The sequence below is a fragment of the Hemiscyllium ocellatum genome, chromosome 29, assembly GCF_020745735.1.
Source record: "Hemiscyllium ocellatum isolate sHemOce1 chromosome 29, sHemOce1.pat.X.cur, whole genome shotgun sequence".
NCBI classification, from domain to species: domain Eukaryota; kingdom Metazoa; phylum Chordata; class Chondrichthyes; order Orectolobiformes; family Hemiscylliidae; genus Hemiscyllium; species Hemiscyllium ocellatum.
In genome coordinates, this window is record NC_083429.1 from 703,648 (window position 1) to 729,562 (window position 25,915).

The 25,915-nt window shown below is 46.9% G+C and overlaps 1 long non-coding RNA gene across 1 annotated transcript in view; it reads left to right on the forward strand.

Moving 5' to 3' along the window:
- The window catches only part of LOC132829698 (uncharacterized), a 51,600-nt gene extending 26,313 nt beyond the window's left edge, over positions 1 to 25,287 (forward strand). Inside the window, exon 4 of the long non-coding RNA XR_009646258.1 lies at positions 25,168 to 25,287. This is a non-coding gene — a long non-coding RNA (uncharacterized LOC132829698). The remainder of the gene's footprint in view (positions 1 to 25,167) is intronic.
- The last annotated feature ends 628 nt before the right edge of the window (positions 25,288 to 25,915 follow it).

A 25,915-nucleotide genomic window follows, 5' to 3' on the forward strand; every position in this document is an offset into this window, starting at 1 on the left:
GTGTGTGAGAGAGAGAGTGTGAGAACCCCAGAGAGTGTGTGTAAGAGAGAGAACCCCAGAGTGTGTGTGTGAGAGAGAGAGAGAACCCCAGAGTGTGTGTGTGAGAGAGAGAGAACCCCAGAGTGTGTGTGTGTTAGAGAGAGAACCCCAGAGTGTGTGTGTGTGAGAGAGAGAGAGAGCCCCAGAGTGTGTGTGTGTGTGAGAGAGAGAACCCCAGAGTGTATGTGAGAGAGAGTGAACCCCAGAGTGTGTGTGTGTGATTGAGAGAACCCCAGATTGTGTGTGCGTGAGAGAGAGAGAGAACCCCAGAGTGTGTGTGAGAGAGAGAGAACCCCAGAGTGTGAGAGAGACAGCGAACACAAGAGTGTGTGTGTGTGAGAGAGAGAACCCCCAGAGTGTGTCTGTGAGAGAGAGAACACCAGATTATGTGTGTGTGAGAGAGAGACCCCCAGATTGTGTGAGTGTGTGTGTGTGTGCGAGAGAGAGAGAACCCCAGATTGTGTGTGTGTGTGTGAGAGAGAGAACCCCAGAGTGTGTGTGAGAGAGAGAGAACCCCAGAGTGTGTGTGAGAGAGAGTGAGAACCCCAGAATGTGTGTGAGAGAGAGAGAACTCCAGAGTGTTTGTGTGTGTGAGAGAGAGAAAACAACACAGTGTGTCTGAGAGAGAGAGAGAGAACCCCAGAGTGTGTGTATGAGAGAGAGAGAACCCCAGAGAGTGTGTGTGTGATAGAGAGAGAACCCCAGAGTGTGTGTGTGAGAGAGAGAGAACCCCAGAGTGTGTGTGTGTGTGTGTGTGAGAGAGAACCCCAGAGTGTGTGTGAGAGAGAGAGTGAACCCCAGAGTGTGTGTGAGAGAGGGAAACCCAGAGTGTGTTAGAGAGAGAGAGAGAACCCCAGAGTGTGTGTGAGAGAGAGAGAACGCCAGATTGTGTGTGTGTGTGACAGAGAGAACACCCAGAGTGTGTGTGAGAAAGAGCGAACACCAGATTGTGTGTGTGAGAGAGAGAATCGCAGATTGTGTGTGTGTGTGTGTGTGTGTGAGAGAGAGAGAGAGAGAGAGAACCCCAGAGTGTGTGTGTGTGAGAGAGAGAGAACCCCAGTGTGTGTGTGAGAGAGAGAGAACCCCAGAGTGTGTGTGATAGAGAGAGAGAGAGAACCCCAGAGTGTGTGTGAGAGAGAGTGAGAGAGAAAACCACAGAGTGTGTGTGAGAGAGAGAGAGAACCCCAGAGTGTGTGTGAGAGAGAGAGAACCCCAGAGTGTTTGTGTGAGAGAGAGAGAACCTCAGAATGTGTGTGTGTGTGAGAGAGAGAACCCCAGTGTGTGTGTGTGTGAGAGAGAGAGAACCCCAGAGTGTGTGAGAGAAAGAGAACCCCAGAGTGTGTGAGAGAGAGAGAACCCCAGAGTGTGTGTGTGAGAGAGAGAACCCCAGAGTGTGTGAGAGATAGAGAGAGAACCCCAGAGTGTGTGTGTGGGAGAGAGAGAGAACCCCAGAGTGTGTGTGTGAGAGAGAGAGAACCCCAGAGTGTGTGAGAGAGAGTGAACCCCAGAGTGTGTGTGTGAGAGAGAGAGAACCCCAGAGTGTGTGTGTGAGAGAGAGAACCCCAGAGTGTGTGTGAGAGAGAGAGAACCCCAGAGTGTGATGGAGAGAGAGAGAACCCGAGTGTGTGAGAGAGAGAGAGAACCCCAGAGTGTGTGTGTGTGAGAGAGAGAGAGAACCCCAGAGTGTGTGAGAGAGAGAGAGAACCCCAGAGTGTGTGTGAGAGAGAGAGAACCCCCAGAGTGTGTGTGATAGCGAGAGAGAGAACCCCAGAGTGTGCGTGTGAGAGAGAGAGAGAGAAAACCAGAGTGTGTGTGAGAGAGAGAGAGAGAAAACCCCAGAGTGTGTGTGTGTGAGAGAGAGAACCCCAGAGTGTGTGTGAGAAAGAGAGAATACCAGAATGTGTGTGTGTGAGAGAGAGAGAACCCCAGAGTGTGTGTGCGAGAGAGACAGAACCCCAGAGTGTGTGTGTGAGAGAGAGAGAGAACCCCAGAGTGTGTGTGAGAGAGAGAGACAACCCCAGAATGTGTGTGTGTGAGAGAGGGAGAACGCCAGAGTGTGTGTGAGAGAGAGAGAACCCCAGAGTGTGTGTGTGCGAGAGAGACAGAACCCCAGAGTGTGTGTGTGAGAGAGAGAGAGAACGCCAGAGTGTGTGTGTGTGAGAGAGAGAGAATCCCAGAGTGTGTGTGTGAGAGAGAGAGAGAACCCCAGAGTGTGTGTGTGAGAGAGAGAACCCCAGAGTGAGTGAGAGAGAAACCCAGAGTGTGAGAGAGAGAGAGAACCCCCAGAGTGTGAGAGAGAGAGAGAACCCCAGAGTGTGTGAGAGAGAGAGAGAACCCCAGAGTGTGAGAGAGAGAGAGAACCCCCAGAGTGTGAGAGAGAGAGAGACCCCCAAGAGTGTGAGAGAGAGAGAGAGAGAACCCCAGAGTGTGAGAGAGAGAGAACCCCAGAGTGTGTGTGTGAGAGAGAGAGAACCCCAGAGTGTGTGTGAGAGAGAGAACCCCAGAGTGTGTGAGAGATAGAGAGAGAACCCCAGAGTGTGTGTGTGGGAGAGAGAGAGAACCCCAGAGTGTGTGTGTGAGAGAGAGAGAACCCCAGAGTGTGTGAGAGAGAGTGAACCCCAGAGTGTGTGTGTGAGAGAGAGAGAACCCCAGAGTGTGTGTGTGAGAGAGAGAACCCCAGAGTGTGTGTGAGAGAGAGAGAACCCCAGAGTGTGATGGAGAGAGAGAGAACCCGAGTGTGTGAGAGAGAGAGAGAACCCCAGAGTGTGTGTGTGTGAGAGAGAGAGAGAACCCCAGAGTATGAGAGATAGAGAGAGAACCCCAGAGTGTGTGTGTGAGAGAGAGAACCCCAGAGTGTGGGAAAGAGAGAGAACCCCAGAGTGTGAGAGAGAGAGTGAACCCCAGAGTGTATGTGTGTGAGAGAGAGAGAACCCCAGAGTGTGTGTGTGTTAGAGAGAGAACCCCAGAGTGTGTGTGTGTGAGAGAGTGAACTCCAGATTGTGTGTGAGAGAGAGAGAACCCCAGATTGTGTGTGTGTGTGAGAGAGCGAGAGAGCCCCAGAGTGTGTGTGTGTGTGAGAGAGAGAACCCCAGAGTGTGTGTGAGAGAGAGTGAACCCCAGAGTGTGTGTGTGTGATAGAGAGAACCCCAGATTGTGTGTGCGTGAGAGAGAGAGAGAACCCCAGAGTGTGTGTGAGAGAGAGAGAACCCCAGAGTGTGCGTGTGAGAGAGAGAGAGAGAAAACCAGAGTGTGTGAGAGAGAGAGAGAGAGAAAACCCCAGAGTGTGTGTGTGTGAGAGAGAGAACCCCAGAGTGTGTGTGAGAAAGAGAGAACACCAGAATGTGTGTGTGTGAGAGAGAGAGAACCCCAGAGTGTGTGTGCGAGAGAGACAGAACCCCAGAGTGTGTGTGTGAGAGAGAGAGAGAACCCCAGAGTGTGTGTGAGAGAGAGAGACAACCCCAGAATGTGTGTGTGCGAGAGAGACAGAACCCCAGAGTGTGTGTGAGAGAGAGAGACAGAACGCCAGAGTGTGTGTGTGTGTGAGAGAGAGAATCCCAGAGTGTGTGTGTGAGAGAGAGAGAGAACCCCAGAGTGTGTGTGTGAGAGAGAGAACCCCAGAGTGAGTGAGAGAGAAACCCAGAGTGTGAGAGAGAGAGAGAACCCCCAGAGTGTGAGAGAGAGAGAGAACCCCAGGGTGTGTGAGAGAGAGAGAGAACCCCAGAGTGTGAGAGAGAGAGAGAACCCCCAGAGTGTGAGAGAGAGAGAGACCCCCCAGAGTGTGAGAGAGAGAGAGAACCCCAGAGTGTGTGAGAGAGAGAGAACCCCAGAGTGTGTGTGAGAGAGAGAGAACCCCAGAGTGTGAGAGAGAGAGAGAACCCCAGAGTGTGTGAGAGAGAGAGAACCCCCAAGAGTGTGAGAGAGAGAGAGAACCCCAGAGTGTGTGAGAGAGAGAGAACCCCAGAGTGTGTGAGAGAGAGAGAGAACCCCAGAGTGTGTGAGAGAGAGAGAACGCCAGAGTGTGTGAGAGAGAGAGAGAACCCCAGAGTATGAGAGATAGAGAGAGAACCCCAGAGTGTGTGTGTGAGAGAGAGAACCCCAGAGTGTGAGAAAGAGAGTGAACCCCAGAGTGTGAGAGAGAGAGTGAACCCCAGAGTGTGAGAGAGAGAGTGAACCCCAGAGTGTGTGTGTGAGAGAGAGAACCCCAGAGTGTGTGTGTGTTAGAGAGAGAACCCCAGAGTGTGTGTGTGTGAGAGAGTGAACTCCAGATTGTGTGTGAGAGAGAGAGAACCCCAGATTGTGTGTGTGTGTGTGAGAGCGAGAGAGCCCCAGAGTGTGTGTGTGTGTGAGAGAGAGAACCCCAGAGTGTGTGTGAGAGAGAGTGAACCCCAGAGTGTGTGTGTGTGATAGAGAGAACCCCAGATTGTGTGTGCGTGAGAGAGAGAGAGAACCCCAGAGTGTGTGTGAGAGAGAGAGAACCCCAGAGTGTGAGAGAGAGAGAGAACACAAGAGTGTGTGTGTGTGAGAGAGAGAACCCCCAGAGTGTGTCTGTGAGAGAGAGACCCCCAGATTGTGTGAGTGTGTGTGTGTGTGCGAGAGAGAGAGAACCCCCGATTGTGTGTGTGTGTGAGAGAGAGAGAACCCCAGAGTGTGTGTGAGAGAGAGAGAACCCCAGAGTGTGTGTGAGAGAGAGTGAGAACCCCAGAGTGTGTGTGAGAGAGAGAGAACTCCAGAGTGTTTGTGTGTGAGAGAGAGAGAAAACAACAGAGTGTGTCTGAGAGAGAGAGAGAGAACCCCAGAGAGTGTGTGTGTGATAGAGAGAGAACCCCAGAGTGTGTGTGTGAGAGAGAGAGAACCCCAGAGTGTGTGTGTGTGTGAGAGAGAGAACCCCAGAGTGTGTGTGTGAGAGAGAGTGAACCCCAGAGTGTGTGTGAGAGAGAGAAACCCAGAGTGTGTTAGAGAGAGAGAGAGAACCCCAGAGTGTGTGTGTGAGAGAGAGAACGCCAGATTGTGTGTGTGTGTGACAGAGAGAACCCCCAGAGTGTGTGTGAGAGAGAGCGAACACCAGATTGTGTGTGAGAGAGAGAGAATCGCAGATTGTGTGTGTGTGTGTGTGAGAGAGAGAGAGAACCCCAGAGTGTGTGTGTGAGAGAGAGAGAGAACCCCAGTGTGTGTGTGAGAGAGAGAGAACCCCAGAGTGTGTGTGATAGAGAGAGAGAGAACCCCAGAGTGTGTGTGAGAGAGAGTGAGAGAGAAAACCACAGAGTGTGTGTGAGAGAGAGAGAGAACCCCAGAGTGTGTGTGTGAGAGAGAGAGAACCCCAGAATGTGTGTGTGTGTGAGAGAGAGAACCCCAGTGTGTGTGTGTGTGAGAGAGAGAGAACCCCAGAGTGTGTGAGAGAAAGAGAACCCCAGAGTGTGTGAGAGAGAGAGAACCCCAGAGTGTGTGTGTGAGAGAGAGAACCCCAGAGTGTGTGAGAGATAGAGAGAGAACCCCAGAGTGTGTGTGTGGGAGAGAGAGAGAACCCCAGAGTGTGTGTGTGGGAGAGAGAGAGAACCCCAGTGTCTGTGAGAGAGAATTCTAGTGTCCCAGAGTATCTAACTGAATCCCAGGATGCCAATGTTCCAGCATGTGTAAGGAAATCCCAGAGTGTGTGAGAGAATCCCAGAATGTCCCAGAGTGTGTCAGAGAGAGAATCCCAGAGTGTGTGAGAGTTCCAGGAGTGTGAGTGAGACGATTCCACTGTCCTGGTGTGTGTAATGGAATCCCAAAGTTATTGGGCAAGGGTCCCAGTGTCCCAGAGTGAGTAAGGGATTTCCAAAGTGCCCCAGAGTGTGCGAGAGAATCCCAGATTGTCCCAGAGTGTGAGAGGCTCGCAGAGTCCCATGGAGCATAAGGAAATCCCCGAGTGTAAGAGAGGATCACAGAATGTGCGAGAGAATCCCAGTGTGTGTACCCAGCGTGTGTGGGAGAGGGTCCCAGTGTCCCAGAGTGTGTAAGGGAATCCCAGCGTGTGTGAGAGAACCACAGAGTGTTCCAGAGTGTGATGAAGAATCTCAGAGTGTGAGAGAGAATCCCAGATTTTCCCAAAGTGTGTGAGGGTATCCTCGAGTGTGTACTCAGAGTGTGCGGGAGAGGATCCCAGAGTCCCAGAGTGTGTGGGAGAGAGCACCAGTGTGTACTTAATCAGAGTGTCTCAGATTGTGAGAGAGCATCCACGATTGTCCCAGAGTGTGAGAGACAATCCCAGCGTGTGTACCCAGAGTGTGTGGGAGAGGGTCCCAGAGTGTTTACGTGAATCAGAATCCCAGAGTATGTGAGAGAGTTCCGGAGTGTGTGGGAGAGGGTTCCAGAGCGTGTGAGAGAATCCCAGATTGTCCCAGAGAGTGAGAGAATCCCAGAGTGTGAGAGAGTGTCCGAGAGTCCCACGGAGCATAAGGGAATCCCCGAGTGCAAGCGAGAATAGCAGAATGTGCAATAGAATCCCTGAATGCGTAAGAGAATCCCAGAGTGTGTAAACCAGAGTATGTGGGAGAGTGTCCCAGAGTGTGTGGGTGAGGGTCCCAGTGTCCCAGATTGCGTAAGGGAGTCCCAGTGTGTGTAAGGGAGTCCTTGAGTTTCCAGAGCATGTGGGAGAATCCCAGAGTGAGTGAGCGAGTCCCAGAGTATGTGAGAGAATCCCAGAGTGTGTGGGAGAGGTTCCCAGCGTTACAGATTGCGTGAGAGAATCCCAGAGTGTGTGAGAGTATCCCAGAGTGTGTGAGAGAATCACAGTGTCCCAGAGTGTGTACCCAGTGTGTTTGAGAGAATCCCAGATTTTCCGAGAATGTGAGAGAATCCCAGAGTGTCGCAGAGTGTGTGAGAGTGTCCCAGAGTGTGTAAGGTATCCCCGGCTATATGAGAGAATCCCCGAGTGTAAGAGAGAATCCCAGAGTGTGTGAGAGTATCCCAGAGTGTGTGAGAGAATCACAGTGTCCCAGAGTGTGTACCCAGTGTGTTTGAGAGAATCCCAGATTTTCCCAGAGTGTGAGAGAATCCCAGAGTGTCGCAGAGTGTGTGAGAGTGTCCCAGAGTGTGTAAGGTATCCCCGGCTATATGAGAGAATCCCCGAGTGTAAGAGAGAATCCCAGAGTGTGTGACAGAATGCCAGACTGTCCCAGAGTGTGTGAGAATCCCAGAATGTGAGAGAGAATCACAGGGAATCCCAGAGTGTGTAAGGAAATTCCAGTGTGTGGAAGAGAGTCCCACTGTCCCAGAGTGTGTGGGAGAGAATCCCAGAGTGTGTGGGAGGGTACCCCAGCGTGTGTGGGAAAGTGTCCCAGAGTCTGTAAGAGAATCCTAGCGTATGTGAGAGAGTCCCAGAATGTGTAAGGAAATCCGAGTGTGTGAAAGAAGCCCAGAGTGTGTAGGGAGTTCTAGTGTGTGAGAGAGAATCCAGAGTGTGTACCCAGTGTGTGTGATACAATCCCAGTGTGTGTGAGAGAATCATAGAGTGTGAGAGAGAGTCCCAGAGTGTGTTAGGGAATCCCAGATTGTGTGAGAGAATCACAGTATCCCAGAGTGTGTACCCAGTGTGTGTGCGAGAATACCAGAGTGTCCAAGAGTGCGTGAAAGAATCACAGTGTCCCAGAGTGTGGGAGAGTGTCCCAGAGTGTGGACATGAATCAGAGTGTGCGAGAGAGTCCCAGGATCCCATGGTACGTAAGGGAATCCCGAATGTGCGAAGTATGCCAGAGTGTGCCCGAGTGTGTACCCAGAATGTGTGAGGAGTGTCCCAGAGTATGGGGGAGAGGGTCCCTGTGTCCCAGAGTGTGTGAGAAAATCCCAGAATCTCCCAGAGTGTGTGAGAGAATCCCAGAGTGTAAGAGAGAATCACAGGGTATCCCACAGTGTGTGGGAGAGGTTCCTAGAATGCGTGAGAGAGGGTCCCAATGTCTCAGAGCGTGCGAGAGATTCCCAGAGTGTGTAAGGGAATCCCAAAGTGTGCGAGAGAATCCTAGTGTCCCAGAGTGTGTGGGAGAGAGCCCCAGAGGATGTACGTGAATCAGTGTGTCCCAGAGTGTGCGAGAGAATCCTAGTGTCCCAGAGTGTGTAGGAGAGGGTCCCAGAGTGTGTTTGAGAATCCCAGGGGGTCCCAGAGTGTGCGAAAGAATCCTAGTGTTCCAAAGTGTTCCACAGTGTGTAAGGAAATCCCAGCGTGTGAGAGAATTCCAGAGTGTGTACCCAACGTGTGTTTGAGACTCCCAGAGTGTGTGAGAGAATCACAGTGTCCCAGAGTGTGTGAGGGAGAATCCCAGAGTGTGAGAGTGAATCACAAAGTGTGAACCCAGAGTGTGTGGGAGAGGGTTTCTGTGTCCCAGAGTGTGTGAGAGAATCCCAGAGTGTCCCAGAGAGTGTGGAGGAGAATCCCAGAGTGTGTGGGAGAGGGTCCCAGTGTGCCAGAGTATGTAAGCAAATGCCAGAGTGAGAGAGAAAATCCCAGTGTGTCCCAGAGTGTGTTAGAAAATCCCAGAGTGTGTGAGAGAATTCCTGAGTGTGAGAGAGAGTCCCCAGAGTGTGTGGGAGAGGGTTCCAGAGTCCTAGAGTGTGTGGGAGAGAGTCGCAGATTTTGGGAGACCGTCCCAGAGTGTTTACGTGAATCAGAGTGTCCCCGAGTGTGTAAGGGAATCCCAGGGTGTGCGAGAGAATCCCAGAGTGTGTACACAGTGTGTGGGAGAGGGCCCCAGAGTGTGTGGTAGAGGGTCCCAGAGGTCCAGACTGTGTGAGAGAATCCCAGAGTGTCTCAGAATGTGTGGGAGAGGATCTCAGTGTCCCAGAGTGTGTAAGGTAATCGCGAATGTGTGGGAGAGGGTCCCAGGGTATATGAGAGAATCCCAGAGTGTGAGAGAGAATTGTAGAGAATCCCTGAGTGTGAGAGAAAATCCCAGATTGTGTGAGACTTCCCAGAGTGTGTGAGAGAGGGTCCAACTGTCCTAGTGTGGGTAAGGGAAACCCAGCGTGTGTGAGAATCCCAGAATGTGAGAGAGAATCGCAGGGAATCCCAGAGTGTGTAAGGGAATCCTAGAGTGTATGGGAGAGGGTCCCAGTGTCCCAGAGTGTGTAAGGGAATCCCTCAGTGTGTAAGGGAATCCCAGCATGTGCAAGAGAATTCCAGAGTATCCCAGAGTGTGGGGGAGAATCCCAGAGTGTGTACCCAGTGCGTGAGAGAGAATCCCAGTGCGTGTGAGAGAATCCCAGTGTGTCGCAGAGTGTGTGAGAGAATCAGTGTCCCAGAGTGTGTACCCAGTGTATGTGAGAGAATCCCAGACTGTCCAAGAATGCGTGAGAGAATCGAGGAGGTGCGTGAGAGAATCACAGTGTCCCATAGCATGTAAGGGAATCCCAGAGTGTGGGAGAGTGTCCAGAGTGTGGACGTGAATCAGAGTGAGCGAGAGAGTCCTCCGGTCCCATGGTCCGTAAGGGAATCCCCGAGTGTAAGAGAGAATCTCCAAGTGTAAGAGGGAATCACGGAATATGCGAGAGTGTGCCCGAGTGTGTGACAGAATCCCAGAGTGTATAACGGAATCACTGTGTGTAAGAGAATCCCAGAGTGTGTGAGAGAATCAGAGTTTGTGGGAGAGGGTCTCAGAATGTGTGGGGGAGTATCCCAGAGTGTGTAAGGAATTTCCCGAGTGTGTGGGAGAGGGCCCCAATGTCCTAGAGTGTGTAAGGGAATACCAGTGTGTGCGAGAGATTCCCAGAGGATCCCAGAGTGTGTGGGAGAGGGTCCCATTGTCCCAGAGTGTGTAAGGGAATGCCAGTATGTGCAAGAGATTCTCAGTGTCCCAGAGTGAGTAAGGGCATCCCAGAGTGTGTAGGGGATCCCAGAGTGTGTACCCAGTGTGCGTGAGAGAATCCCAGAGTGTGTGAGAGAATCCCAGAATGTCCCAGAGTGTGTAGGAGGATCAGTGTGTCCCGGAGTGTGAGAGAGAATCGCAGAATGTGTAAGGGAAACCCAGACTATGTGTGAATCCCAGAATGTGAGAGAGAATCACAGGGTATCCCAGAGAGTGTAAAGAAATCCCAGTGTGTGTGGGAGAGGGTCCCTGTGTCCCATTGTGTGCGAGAGAATCCCAGAATGTGTAACGGAGTCCCAGGGTGTGTGAGAGAGTCCCAGAGTGTGGGAGAGTACCCCATAGTGTGTGGGAGAGGGTCCCAGTGTCCCAGTATGTGCAAGAGAATCCAAGAGGGTCCCAGATTGTGTAAGGGAATACCAGAGTGTGTAAGGTAATCCAACAGTGTCTCAGAATGTGTACCCAGAGTGTGTGAGAGAATCCCGGAGTGTGTGAGAGAATCCCAGAATGTTCCAATGTGAGTGAGAGAATCCCGGAGTGTATGAGAGAATCGAGGAGTGTGAGAGCGAATCACAGTGTCCCAGAGTGTGGATGTAAATCAAAGAATCCCAGAGCGTCCGTGAGAATCACCTCATGTCCCAGAGTGTGTGAGATAATCCCAGATGTGTACGAGAGAATCACAGAGTGTGCGAGAGAATCTGAATGTCCCAGAATGTGTTAGAGAATCACAGCATTTGTGCAGTGTGTGTGTGGCAGAATCGCAACGCATGTGTGAGTATCACAGTGTGTCCCAGAGTATCACAGCATGTGCGGGAGAGAATCTCAGCATGTCCCGGCGTGTGTGAGAGGATCACAGCGTGTCCCAGTGTATGAGAGGATCACAGCGTGTTCCAATGTGTGTGAGGGAATCACAGCGTATCCCAGAGTGCGTGGGAGTATTCAGGAGAATCCCAGAGAGTCCCAGAGTGTGCGAGAGAATCACAGCGTGTCCCAGAGTGTGTGAGATAATCCCAGAGAATCCGAGAGAATCAGAGTGTATTAGAGAGAATCTAAGTGTCCCAGAGTGTGTAAGATAATCACAGCGTGTAAGGGAACCACAGTGTGTCCCGAAGTGAGTAAGGGAATTTCAGAGATTCGCAGAGAGGGTAAGAGAATTAGAGTGTCCCAGAGTGGTGTAAGGGAATCACAGAATCTCAGAGTGGGTAAGAGAATCACAATGACCCAATGTGTGGAAGGGCATCACAGAGTGTGTAAGAAAATCACAAATATTCGCAGAGAGGGTAAGAGAATCGCAGAGTGTCCCGAAGTGTTTAAGAGACTCACCTAGTGCCCCAGAATGTGTCAGGGAATCACAGCGTGTCACAGTGTGTGTAAGTGCATCACAGAGTGTGTACGATAATCAGAGTATCCCAGAGTGTGTCGGAAAATCACAAATATTTGCAGTGTGCAAGCGTATCACAGAGTGTCCCAGAGTGTGTCAGAGAATCAGTGTGTCCCAGCCTGTGTAAGGGAATCACGGCGTGTCCCAGAGTGTGTAAGGGAACCGTAGAGTATGTAAGAGAAGTACAGTGTCCCAGAATGTGTAAGAGAATAACATAGTGTCCAGAGTGCGTGAGAGACTCAACGAGTGTCACAGAATATGTAAGGGAATCACAGAGTGTGTAACACAATCAGAGTGTGATTCCCTTACACACTCTGGGACACTGTGATTCTCTAACACACATTGTGATTCTTTTACACACTCTGTGACAATGTGTGTCAGGGAATCAGAGTCTCAGAGAGTGTGTAAGAGAATCACAGAGTCTCAGTGTATAAGGGAATCTCAGAGTGTCCCAGCCTGTGTAAGGAAATCTCAGAGTGTCCAAGAGTCTGTAAGAGAATTGCAGTGTGTCCCGGAGTGTGTCAGTGAATCACAGAGTCTCAGAGAGTGCGTAAGATAATCACAGCGTGTGAAAGAGTATCACAGAGATTCACAGAGAGCGCAAGAGAATCAGACTCCCAGAGTGTGTGAGAAACTCCAAGAGTGTGTGAGAGACTGTCGCAGCGTGTGCAATGGAATCACCGAGTGTCACAGAGTGTGTGAGGGAATCACCGAGTGTCCCAGAGTGTGTAAGGGAATAGCAGTGTGTAAGAGAATCACAGATATTTGCAGAGAGGGTAAGAGACTCAGAGTATCCCAGAGACTCACCGAGTGTCCCAGAGCATGTAAGGGAATCACATCAATCCCAGAGTGTGGAAGAGAATCCCAGCGTGTGTGAGAGGATCACAGAGTGCCCCAGCGTGTGTTAGAGAATCACCAAGTGTCACAGAGTGTGCAAGGGAATCAGTGTCCCAGAGTGTGTAAAAGATTCACTGAGTATCGCAGTGTGTGTGAGGGAATAACAGTGTGTAAGAGAAACACAGCTATTCACAGAGAGGGTAAGAGAATCTCTGAGTGTCCCAGAGTGTGTGAGAGACGCACCGAGTGACCCAGAGTGTGTAAGGGAATCACAGTGTGTAGGAGAATGAGGGTCCCACCAACCAACTTCTTCCATTATACCCAAGTCGACGCACTTTTTAAAATCTCTTTAAAATTATTATGATCTAAACACCACAGATTTTAATTTGTATTCAGATGTCTTCACTGTTACAAACAATTGAGAATTAGTTTTAGCTTCATCTATATTTGGTGAATTGAACACTGATTGATTGTAAATATATGAATATCAAACGGACTTGAGTTTTATGATAGTTAATCCAGTCTTTCATTCTTGTTGATTAATATCTTGAAGAGAACTGTCCTCAGAACTCCAGCTGTGCTCTGACTTCATTCACAACTGGGTGTGGCTGGACTGCAGATCTTAGATCTGTTCTGTTGTTTCCCGGATTGCTTCGCTCTGTCTGTCACTTGTCGCTTATGCTGTTTGGCACATAAGTAGTCCTCTTTGGTAACTTCATCAGGTTAACACCTCATTTTTAGGTATTCATGCTGCTGTTACTGGCATGCCCTCCTGAATTCTCTCAGTTGAAGGAGGATTGATCCTCTGGTTTGATGGTAAGAGATAAATTGGGGGATATGCTGGGCCGTAAGTTTTTTTTTGTTGTAGTGCAATTCTACTGCTGTTGGAAGGAAACAGCTAAACTCTTACACTGTAAGCCATATATACAAGAAGCTACATGCAGTATCATGATCACTGATAGGCCAAGTCAGGAAATACGAGCAACACTGTACAATGCAGGATCACAACTGCAGCAAGGGGAGTTTAAGAGCCAACTTGACATAGGAGTAGGGAAAGAAGCAGCTGATCAGATTGTCTCATTCATAGTCACAAAGAGACTCAGATTATTGTACTGTTGGAGGAGGTTGGGGAGATGGAGAGCCCTTCAAAAGAAACTAATCTGCCTGAGAACCATGGGATCGACGTGATTGCCATGCATTTAACAGAAAGCTAACTGAAACTGTTTTCATCCCCAAAAGATAACAAGATTGGTGTTTCCAATCATCATCAGAATCGAACCCCAGAATACGTGATTCAGACATGGATGTCAATAGCCCATCAACTCCAACTCTTGCAATCATTGAGCAAACGTATGTGTGATTACCCAGTCCTGATGAACCAGAAAATCACTGTTCACTCTGTGCAGATGGACAGCGATGTGCGAAGTACTGGCCTAGTGGTATTGTCACTAGACAGTTAATCCTAAGCCTCAGATAACGTTCTGGAGACCTGGGTTCAAAGCCTGCTGCAGCAGATGGGGGAGTTTGAATTCAATAAAAAGAAGCTCTGGAACTTAAGAGTCTAATGATGACCATTAATCGATTGTCAGAAAAAGCCCATCCAGTTCACTAATGCCCTTTCAGGAAGGAAGCTGCCATCTTTACCTGGTCTGGCCTACATTGTGACCTCAGACCCACAGCAATGTGGTCGACTCTTGCCTGCCCTCTGGGCAATTAGGGATGGGCAGGAAATGCTGCCGGGCCAGCGACACCCTCCTCCTGTGAATGAATAAAGGAAAATAAAAGTCTCTACCCAGTGTGAATCTGAACATCTTTGAACATGTCATAAACATTTCCAAAACTAAGTTCTCTACAGGCAAAACTTTATTAATATTGTAACTGCCAAAACCATTGTTCATTCCTTGGTGTGAACAAGAGAAAAAAAATCCTTCAACTGTAGTTATGAGTAAATTCCCTGTTGTCCCAGCAGGATGGATGCCTGAGTGAATCCCTTCCCCCTCACACAGAGCAGGTGAACAGCTTCTCTCCAGTCTGACTTGTTTAGCCAGTTTCCAGGTGGGATAGGTAAAGAATTCCCTTCTGGCATTCCCCACATTTCCACAGACTCTCCCTGGTGTGGCTGCACTGGTGTTTTGCCATTTCAGATAAATGCTGGCAGGCAGTTACACACACCGTGTAGGTGTGTTACTGCCCAGTCTGAATGCTGCTGTTTCCTGTTGAAAACCTTTTGATAATTAGGTTCCAGTAAACCCCGTAACTCAATCGTCTCTTCTCCGCTGTGGGACTCCCCTCCCCACATTCCTGATGATGGGTTTCTGCCTGAAACATCGATTCTCCTGCTCCTCACATGCTGTCTGACTTGCTGTGCTTTTCCAGCACCACACTTTTTGACACTGATAAACAGAGTGACTGTCAGAGCTGGATGTGGTTTTGTCTGAATCCTTTGACACAGCCCTTCCCAGGATTGGGACAGTCCAAGACACGACTCTATGAAATGGGAAGGATTTGCAGATTCCAAACAGACATTGTGCAGTCACTCCTTACACGAGGATATGGATATCATCGCTCTGATGACTTGGAAGGAACATAGTATATTTCCTCAGTCTGTCAGTAAGCGTTTCATGTATTGGCTCTGGATGTTCTGAGATATTCGCAATCCTGGAGCAGGTGTTCAGTTCTTTGTACCCTACCTGGGAACCCCCCTCCCTTCCCCCCGCCTCCCCAGAACCCAGTACAAAATAGTAAATATTATCTCCTGCTGTGGAAGGACAGCCTGTATTTCTCAGAGTCGGAACACTGAGCAGATTTACCTAAATGATAATTTAACCCCTGAAGGCAAGTGACCAGAGCAAGCTAAGCACGTCCAAATAAAATGCTTTATCGCACGAAACGTGGCCCATCAATTCCAAACTGGCTCTGTGTAGTAGATTCCCATATTCTCATTCCCCACATGTCCCCTACACTCTGCAAGTTTATTTCCCTCTGATCTGATATCATTGTTACTATCAATCATTGCACCACCACACAGGCAGCATGTTCTGCATATTTCCAGCCAGTAGAGTCAGCAGACACACTTGCTCGTCTCCCGCTGTCTCAAAACCTTACATTTGATCTTACTTCTTGTGCCATCTCAATATCATTGGCCTTTTCACGTGGAAGGAAAGGTGTGTATTCTGTCTGTGGATGAATATTTCAAATGTCAGTGTGACTGTAAAATGTACTCTGTGGTTTTTGGCTTTGAATGGAGGCTTTCTATCAGGATTATCTCCATGACAACAGTACATAAGGCAATTCAGCACTTTGACCCATCCTCCATAGCTCACTCAAGTACCTGACAAACTTCAATTAAAGTTAGAAATCACACAGCACCAAGTTATAGTCCAACAGCTTAATTGGGAAGCACTAGCTTTCGGTATCTACCTGACAAAGGAGCAGCGCTCCAGAAAGCTGTGCTTCCCAATAAACCTATTGGACTGTACCCTGTTGTTGTGTGATTTTGTCCATCCCATCATCATGACCTCCACGTCATTTCCATGAATAAGGAATTCTAACCACTGGGAGTGAATGGGGGTGGGGATAGAGGACCAAGCGGGGGGATCTGGTCCTCCAGCCAATGAGAGTGAATGAGGAATGGGCCTGGAGGACTGAGCTGATGGGTCCTGGTCCTCCAGGCTTTGGGAGTGAGTGTGTGGTGCCGTGGAAGGACTGAAGGTGTGTGGCAGATCCTACATCCAATGGGAGTGAATGAGGATGGAGCTGGTCCTCCAATCAATGGGAGTGCATGAGGGGTGTAGTTGGTCCTCCAGTCAATGGGAGTGAATGGGTGGGCGGGGCTTTAATAACAATAAAGGAGCTTTGATGAGGACTTCTTCCTCCACCCAGCTCCACACATTTCCGGTTTCATTCAGCTCCATTTCACAACATGACTTTGTGCTTTTGTGTGATCTCCCACACTCCTTTGATGGTGTTTCTGATTTCTGATTAACAAACTACATGGGATATTAGCAGGATTTAGGGGTGGCACAGTGCCTCAGCAGTTTGCAATGCTACCTCACAGCACCAGGAAGCCCGGTTCGATTCTACCCAACATTGTCTGTGTGGAATTTGCACATTCTCCCCGTGTCTGTGTGGGTTTCCTCTCGCAGTCCAAAGATGGGCAGGGTAGGTGGATTATCCAGGGGGAAATGCAGGGTTATTGGAAGAGGGTAGGGAATTGTGGGTCTGTTTGGGATGTTCTTCAATGGGTTGGTGCAAACCTTACGGGCCGAGTGACCTCCTTCCGCACATAGGGATTCTATGATTTGGTTTGTGTTTCCCAATTGCAACACAAACAGCAGATCAGAATCTGACAGTCAGCCAGTTTATAGGAAGCTGAATTTTGAACAAGCAGGGAAAAATCATTGTTCCCATTGGGCGGAGGCCGGTCACGTGGACAATGATTCAGTGTTATCAGAACCTAAATGCACTGACAAAGCTGGGAAATCCTGGAAACACGAGGATTAGGGGAAGAGACCTGTTTTCTCATCAGGACTGAGTATTCACTGACTTGTCACAGCCGAGAGAGACTTCATCTTCCTCTGACTGCAGGAAAGGATGCACGTTGTTAACCAGAATACTGACACTGAGAAGGGTCAATCAGGTACTCTCATTGTCGGACTGGGTTTAAACTGATCTCAACTCGCTTCACAGCAGTTTTGTCACACTGGGACAGGGCTGGGAAGTAACTGCCTGTGATATCAAGGCAGCACTGGGTGGAGTGTGATATATAGTGTTATCATTGATAAGAAAAATGTTTTCGTTTGCAAGATGTTCTGCACTAAGAATATTTGAAGTGAACTATGATTATGAATTGACCATTTAAAATATATTTTCAAGAGAATAATCAGATAATTTTTTTGGAGGAAATTAGGAAAGAAAATGAATATATAAACACAGGTATTAATAGTTTAAAAATGTTTAGCAGTTGACCAAATTATTTGAGAGTCTGCACGATTATATAGACTAATCCACCTTTTTCATTGCATTGTCGGTTTCACTAGAACCTGTTGTGTTCTAAGCTCTTGTCATGTGCAATGTCGCGAGTAGCTTAATTTATTTGAGAGACCCAGATCAGGTTTCCTTTGTCTGTGAATCAGGCGACAGGGAGGGACACACCTGCTATCCTTTGTGGAAACAGAGATTATTTTCAAAAGAAATAAGTTGTAGATCACAGTGTGAATGGTTTCCAGCACTCACCATCAGCAGGGAAAGGTTTTTCTAAAGAATTCCAATCTCTGTCCATAAATCTGATGGTATCTGTGTTTGTCATTTGTGGAGAATTCAGCCCCTTTGTTCTGAACTGTTTTTATACAAGCAGTTGGTTCATTCTGTCTTTGCCAAGAATGTTGTTTATTTTCCCCTTTTACTGTGATTCTGGGAGATTGCTTTCTGCAGATTCTAATATTCTGAAAATCATTAATGTTCACTAACTTAATGTTAAATCATTTTGAGTCTGACAGAGCAATGGCTTTGTTTTCAGCTCATTATTCACTTTCCACTTCCTGGTTGTGTTGAATGTTACAGAAACAGGCTCTGAGCAATGTTTCCATTCACTTGTGTTGGAGTCACTGACAGCCACGTGATCAGTCAGTTTCAGGCTGATGGATCAGTTTCTCTGTCCTAATAGATGGTCATGATTTGGAGATGACGGTGTTGGACTGGGGTGTACAAAGTTAAAAGTCACACAACACCAGGTTATAGTCCAACAAGTTTAATTGGAAGCACACTAGCTTTCAGAGCATCGCTCCTTCATCAGGTGATAGCTAATAGATAGTGGTCACTTGCTCAGCTGCCGATGACTAACCCCAGCATCAATCCATTATCTGCTGAAACCCTCCTTCCAGCATTTGTTCCCTCTCACCGTGACTACTCCAATACAGTCCCAGCTTGTCTCCTACATTCTACGCCCATATACTCATGATCACATCGGATCCTATTGTCTGTGTCCTTGCAGCAAGTTCCATAAGACATCGACCTCAGTTTTAACTTGATCTACATCATTTTAAAATTTGGTTCACTGCTTTGAAACCTCCCCGTGCCTTCACTCTGTCCTCCCTGTGTTGTCCCACACCTCCCTGAGCTACCTGCACTTATCCAATTCCAGCTGCGTGACAGTTTCTTTTTTTATTCTCCTCCCTGTTGGTGGCTTTAGTTTCAGCTGTCTTGAACCTGGTAATTCTCTTCCCCCATTCCCTTCCATTCTCCCAGCTCTCCTTAATTTCTAGCTGTTTGATAAAGGTTTTGGTTTCCACCCTTAAAACTCTCCCTTTGTAGCTCGGTAACAGCCTGTTGGTACCATTGCTGAACTGTTAATCCAGAGACTCATCGAGAATTTTGAGTCTATTGATGAAATTATTCTCGATTGTCAGGAAATACCCATCTGGGTCACTGATGTCCTTTAGGGAAGGCAGGTGTCATATTTACCTGATCCGGCCTCCATGTGACTCCTGACAGCAATGTGGTTGGCCCTTACCTGCGCTCTGGGTAATAATGTTGCCAACAGCCAGTGGCACCTACATCCAGTGAATGAATTTTAAACAAAGCTCTCAGTCCTGGGATCATGTGGGAAAGAAGCAGAAGATGACCATTCGGCCCCTAGACGCTGCTCCATCATTCAATAAGACCAGGCCTGATCTGTTAGTAATTTATATTCCATCTCCCCCCAACGTCCCTTAACAAGAATCCATCAGCCTGTGTCTTAAAATACTCAGTGAGCCCAATGAGCTCTCTGGGGCAGAGAGGTCCGAGGTTGCCCTGCCCTCTGATTGGAAACAAGTCTCCTCATCGTTGTCCTGAAAGGGTGAACACAATTTTAAAGCAGTTCCCTCTCGTTCAGGAATCACCCACAAGAGGAAACTTCCTTTCCACATCCTCCTTATTAAACCATTCAGGATCTTAGCCACTTCAGTGATGTCACCCCTCACTCTCCCAAACTCCAGCTGAAACAAACCCAGCCTTGCCCAAACGATCCGCATTTTATTTCTGTCACTCAGGGTGTGAGTGGGGTTGAAATGTTATGTTTATGATGCAGTGACTGTGTTGCTTCACTCTGCGGTATCTAAGAGTCAACATGAGCCATACTAGCTTTCCTGTCTCACTGTTGGACAAATATCTTACATTACTGTCATGTTTCCACCACCCTCCTTCCTTCTAAACAAAAAAGGAGAGAGATCAAGAAAATCTGTTAGAAAATTGGTTGTCGCCTAAAGGGTAATGTGTCTGATTGTAGAGATTGCATTGTAATTGAAGTAACCAGTTAATTTAAAAAAAATACTGACAAGACATCTTGAGAGGGGCTGCTGTGTTGCTGGTGGCAGTGCTGCTGGTTGGTATAAGTGAGGACTGGGGTGAATCCTGGGCTTTTGTGAGAAAGGTGAGCATGGGAAAGGCAAGGTGAGATTCTTTTGTCTTCCTCAATAAGAAGCGGCAGAGATGGCAGTTCGGACAGTGTGGAGCCGTTTTAATCTTGCAGGCATTCTTTTTTTAATATTCATTTTGTGTGATGTGAGTATCACTGGCTTGGCCAGCATTGAGAGCCCACTCCTCCGAATAGTTCCTGAGATGTAGAGGAAAGGATAGCAAAGATGATTCTCGATAATAGTGAGAGAGACAGGGTAGTTGTCATGGGGGACTTCAACTTTCCAAATATTGACTGGGAACACTGTAGGACGAGTACTATAGCTGGGTCAGTTTTAGTCCAGTGTGTGCAGGAGGGCTTCCTGACACAGTATGTAGACAGGCCAACAAGGGGCGAAGCCACATTAGGTTTGGTACTAGGTAATGAGCCCGGCCAGGTGTTAGACTTGGAAGGAGGAAGTGGAATCTCTGGTCAAGAGGAAGAAGAAGGCTTCTGTTAGGATGTGATGTGAAGGCTCAGGTAGGGCGCTTGAGGGCTACAAGGTAGCCAGGAAAGAACTAAAGAGAGAGCTCAGCAGAGCCAGGAGGAGACATGAGAAGTTGTTGACGGATAGGATCAAGGTAAACCCTAAGGATTTCTACAGGTATTTAAGGAATGAAAGAAGGAGATGTAAGATTAGGGCCAATGAAGGATAGTAGTGGGAAGTCGTGTGTGGAGTCAGTGGAGATCGGGGAAGCGCACTGAATGAATGTTCTTTGACAGTATTCACACTAGAAAATGACAATGTTGTCGAGGACAATACTGAGATACAGGCGACTAGACGAGGTGTGATTGAGGTTCACAAGGAAGAGATATTAAAATTCCTGCAGAGTGTGAAAATAGATAAGTTCCCTGGGTGGGATTTATCCTAGGATCCTCTGGGAAGCCAGGGAGGAGGTTGTCGAGCCTTTGACATTGATCTTTAAATCTTCAATGTCTGCAGGAGTTGGGCCAGAAGACTGGAGGATAGCAAATGTGGTTCCTCTGTTCAAGGGGATAGAGACTGGTAATTATAGACCAGTCAGCCTTAGTTCAGTTGTTGTAAAGTGTTGGAAAAGGTTATAGAGATAGGATTTATAATAATCTAGAAAAGAATAATTTGATTAGGTATAGCCAGCACGGTTTTGTGAAGGGTAGGTCGTGCCTCACAAACCTTATTGAGTTCTTTGTGAAGGTGGCCAAAGAGGTAGATGAGAGTAAACCGGTTGATGTGGTGTATATGGATTTCAGCAAGGCGTTCGATAAGGTTCCCCACAGTACGCTATTGTACAAAATGCGGAGGAATGGGATTGTGGGAGATATAGCAGTTTGGATCCGTAATTGGCTTGCTGAAAGAAGACAGAGGGTGGTGATTGATGGGAAATGTTCATCCTGGAGTCCAGTTACCAGTGGTGTACCGCAAGGGTCAGTGTTGGGTCCACTGCTGTTCGTCATTTTTAAAACTGGATGAGTGTTTGGAACTGTGGGTTAGTAAATTTGCAGACGACATTAAGGTCAGTGGAATTGTGGATAGTGACGAAGATGTTGTAGGTTACAGAGAGACACAGATAAGCTGCAGAGCTGGGCTGAGAGGTGGCAAATGGAGTTTAATGCGAGCAAGTGTGAGGTGATTCACTTTGCTCGGAGTAACCGGAATGAAAAGTACTGGGCTCGTGGCAAGATTCTTGGTAGCGTCAATGAGCAGAGAGATCTCGGTGTCCAGGTACACAGATCCTTGAAAGTTGCCACCCAGGTTGACAGGGTTGTTAAGAAGGCATACAGTGTTTTAGCTTTTATTACTGGAGTTCTGGAACCACGAGGTTATGCTACAGCTGTACAAAATTCTGGTGCGGCCGCACTTGGAGTATTGTGTACAGTTCTGTCATCGAATTATAAGAAGGATATGGAAGCTTTGGAAAGGGTGCAGCGGCGATTTACCAGGATGTTGCCTGGTATGGAGGGAAGGTCTAACAAGGAAAGGCTGAGGGACTTGAGGCTGTTTTCGTTGGAGAGAAGAAGGTTGAGAGGTGACTTAATGAAGACCTATAAGATAATCAGAGGGTTAGATAGGGTGGACAGGGAGAGCCTTTTTCCAAGTATGGTGACGGCGAGCACGAGGGGGCATAGCTTTAACTTGAGGGTAATAGATATAGGTCAGATGTCAGAGGTAGTTTCTTTACTCAGAGAGTAGTAAGGGTATGGAATACTTTGCCTGCAATGGTAGTAGAGTCGTCAACTTTCAGTACATTTAAGTTGTCATTGGACAAGCATATGGATGTACATGGAATAGTGTAGGTTAGATGGGCTTCAGATTGGTATGACAGGTCGGCGCAACATCGAGGGCCAAAGGGCCTGTACTGCACTGTAATGTTCTATGTTCTACCATGACTATTCCAATACAGTCCCAGCTTGTCTCCCACATTCTACCTCCATATACTCATGATCACCTCAGATTCTACTGTCTGTGTCCTTGCAGCAAGTTCCATAAGACATCTACCTCAGTTTTAACCTGATGTACATTATGTTTAGAAAGATCATTTCAAAATTTGGTTCACTGTGTTTAAACGTACCCCTCCCTTCACCCTGTCTGCCCTGTGTAGTTCCACACATTCCTGAGGTATCTGCACTTATCCAATTCTAGCTGTGTGAGAGTTTCTTATTTTATTGTCTTCCCTGTTGGTGGCTTTAGTTTCAGCTGCCTTGAACCTAAACTTGGTAATTCTCTTCCCCCATTCCCTTCAACTCTTCTCCATTCTACCAGCTCTCCTTAATTTGTACCTGTTTGATCAAAGATTTGGTTTCCACCCTTAAAACTGTCCCTTTGTAGCTCGGAAACAGCCTGGTGGTATCATTGCTTAATCCAGAGACCCAGGCAATATTCTGGGGTCCCTGATTCGAATCCCATCATGGCAGATGTGGAATTTGAATTCAATACAAATCTAGAATTGAGTCTATTGATGAAATTATCATCAATTGTCAGGAAAAACCCATCTGGGTCACTGATGTCCTTTAGGGAAGGAAGCTGCCATCCTTACCTGATCTGGCCAACATGTGACTCCTGACCCACAGCAATGTGGTTGACTCTTAACTGCCCTCTGGGGAATAAATGATGTCCGAGCCAGTGTCACCTCCATCCAGTGAATTAATATTCAACAATTCTCTCAGTCCTGGGATCATGTGGGAAAGAAGCAGAAGGTGACCATTCGGCCCCTCGAGCCTTCTCCATCATTCAATAAGACCAGGCCTGATCTGTTAGTGATTTGTGTTCCATCTCACCCCAATGCCCCTTAACAATAATCCATCAGCCTGTGTCTTAAAATACTCAGTGAGCCTAATGAGCTCTCTGGGGCAGAGAGGTCCGAGGTTGCCCTGCCCTCTGATTGGAAACAAGTCTCCTCATCGTTGTCCTGAAAGGGTGAACACAATTTTAAAGCAGTTCCCTCTCGTTCAGGAATCACCCACAAGAGGAAACTTCCTTTCCACATCCTCCTTATCAAACCATTCAGGATCTTAGACACTTCAGTGATGTCACCCGTCACTCTCCCAAACTCCAGCTGAAACAAACCCAGCCTGTCCATCTGATCCACATTTTATTTCTGTCACTCCGGGTGTGAGTGGGGTGGAAATGTTGTGTTATGTTTATTTTGCAGTAAATGTGTTGCTTCACTGTGTGGGGTCTCTAAGACTCAACGTGAGCCATACTGGCTTTCCTGTCTCACTGTGTTACATATATCTTATATCACAGTTATGTTTCCATCCCTCCCTACCACATCTAACCAAAAAGAAAGGCAGCGAGAGATTGAGAAAAATTGTTAGAAAATTTGTTGTCGCCTAGAAGTTACTTGGTCTGTTGGTAGAGATTGCATTGTAATTGTAGTAACCCGTTAATGAAAAGTTACTGACAAAATATTTTAAGAGGAGCAGCTATTGGTGATGGAAATGCTGTGGTTGGTATAAGAGAGGGCTGGGCTGAATACTGTACTGATGAGAAAGTTGAGCAAGCTAAGATTCTTTTGTCTTTGTCAATAAGAGGCAGAGATTGCACTCGGACAGTGTTGGAGCTGTTTTGATCTTGCAGACATTATAATAATATTTATTTGATGTGATGTGGGTGTCACTGTCTGGGCCTAGCATTGATTGCCCGTCCCTAGTTACCCTTGAGAAATTGGTGGTGAACTGTCTTCTTGAACCGCTGCAATCTACCTGCTGTGGGTTGACCCACAATGCCATTGGGATGGAGATTTCCAGGATTTTGACCCAGCAACAATGAAGGAATGGCGATATATTTCCAAGTCAGGGTGGGTTAGTACCTTGGAGGGGAACTTTGAAGTAGTTCTCTTACGATCTAACTGCTGCCCTTGTCCTTCGAGTTGGAAGTGGCCACGGGTCTCTCAAGTGTTGTTAGGGCTGCACTCATCCAGGCAAGTGGGGAGTATTCCATCACACTCCTGACTTGTGCCTGGTAGCTGTTGGACAGGATTTCAGGAGCCAGGAGTTGAATTACTCTTGTAGCCACTGTGTTTATGTGGTGAGGCCAATTCAGTTTCTGATCAATAATTATTGCCAGGATAGTGTTGATAGTGGGTGTTGCGTGATGGTAACACCATCGAATGTCAAGGGATGGTGGTTAGGTTATTTCTTATACGTGATGGTCATAGCCTGCATTTGTGTAGCATGTATGTTACTTGCCTCTTGTAAGCCCAAGCCTGGATATTATCCAGACCTTGTTGTACTTGGACTTGGACTGCTTCAGTACCTGAGGAGTTAATTATTTATTAACATTAAATAATCATGAAATTATGCAAATTCCTTTTTCTAGAAAATGTCATGGACTGTATCTTGTGGTCACTCTCAATTTCACTTTCATTACCTCTTTATTTTCTTCCTAATTCAGATACAAATGTTTCAACATCAATCAGAATAAAATTACATAAATTAAAAACACATTTTTCTACAAGTAAACTAATGGAATAAAATACATTATTTCTGTGTTGTGTGCATTTTGAGAAAAAAATAATTTATTTTCAATAATGACTGAATGACTTATTTATTGTCCTCAATCCATCAATCTAGCTACTATATGTTCATCTTCGGTGAACATCTAATCAACATCAGAGCAAAGTGCTTTTAAAATATTGAGTCAATTTATTTGTTCCGAATACAACATTTATGAAGAATGCTGTTGACTGTATTTTGCTATGATACCATGCTCGTAATCGACTTATTTTCTTTGTAATGCTGACACAAATGTCTGAATATTGATGACATTAAAAGTTGCATGGATTACATATTGTACTTCTACAGAAGAAAAGCTGAGACAGCAAGTGCCGAATTCAGGACTATCTGAAAATGTTGAATGACAAAACAGTTCTGATCAATAATCACTGAATATCGAATGCATTTTCCAAACCATCATGCCAGCGTTCTAATGCTCAGTTCACCGATACTAATTATTATGTCATCAATACCAGAGCAAACTCCCTTGGAAATATTGAATCACTTAATGTGTCAGCGTTCTAAAGTAAATTACCAATTCATTGTTATTCCAACAATCTCACCGTAATTCAGTTTAGGATTTGTAACAATTGATGTTAGATTCACATTTCAATTTAAACCATTATTTCTTAGTGCCAATTTTACGAAGAAAAATGGATCTTCTATTACAGGTCAACACAACCATGAACCAAGCAATGATTCCTCATCCCACACTCGCAGGAAATATCTGATACCTTCTCATTTGAATGTTCACATAAACCATTGGTTTAATATTCAGCCTTACAAATGAAGATAAGTCTAATTCTTTTAGACTACAATAATTAATATTCATTTCTACATATTACAACATGAGATTTCTAATTATTTTAAGTTTGCAGTGACCTATGATAATCGTTCCTTATATCTAACATTTATTCATTGATCAAATGCAGCATATTCAGCTTTAAATGTGGAATTAAGTCTCAGTTACGGAGGCATATTGCATGGTACTGTTTCCTAACGGTCGCGAATGCTGATTTCTTTATTTTAATACAGAAATCCTGGTTGATTTGCTGTCTTGGGGATGCCCTGCCCCATCTCGAACAGAAGGGCCCATGTTGGCTCTTGTCCGACAAACAAAATGACACAACGTGCCTTAGAATTAAAACACAAGATGATGGAGGGGAGGTAAACAAGACTAACAGGCTGTTCCAGTCTTAATTAAAAAAGAGCATTTTGTACAATCCTACACCAAGTCCATAAGTATGCCATTCCAGACAGTTATATTCCAGACAGCGATAAGTACATGTCAGATACAAAAAAAAACGACCGACCCTGACCTTCGTTGATGAAAGAATAATTGTCCCAGCGAATAAATAGACACCATCTGCAGGATACAGCGCAGTTAACCCCCTAAGCAGCTATCAGCGCAACAGATAG